We start from the raw sequence: 498 nt of genomic DNA on the forward strand, positions 1-498 counted from the left end.
CTCTGCTCGCTGGGCGACGCTCGAAATGTCAACTTTCAAATTTCTCTGCTGTGATCAATTTACCATACTATGTAGATTTACCCAAGCCTAAAAGTGGAGCTCCCGAGGTTGTTTAGGGTTAGTAGGGTTAGTAGGGTTAAGTAGAAATAAAAGGTTTTCGAACTGTCCGCGTTTTCGTGTTTCTGGTTACTGCTTAAATCACTTTCTTCACTTTCTTCGCTTTCTTCTTTAGAAAAATTCATTGCCCAACTAGTATCGCATGAGTTTGAGAAGAAAACAAAACAAGCAAATCCTCAACTGTCAAAAGCTGCAAAAGCCAGCGAATAGGAATCACGCTAAAATTAAAAATCACAGACGTACTAGCTCGTAATGTGACAGATCGGGGTTAGGAAATTGTGTCAGTTCAAGGTCAAAAAAGAATTTTATTGATGTACTTTATTCCACGAGATCATTCACATTTTGATGTATTTCATTGAAACACACCAGCTTTTCTTGGAA

Source organism: Montipora foliosa, chromosome 4, assembly GCF_036669935.1.
Source record: "Montipora foliosa isolate CH-2021 chromosome 4, ASM3666993v2, whole genome shotgun sequence".
NCBI lineage: Eukaryota > Metazoa > Cnidaria > Anthozoa > Scleractinia > Acroporidae > Montipora > Montipora foliosa.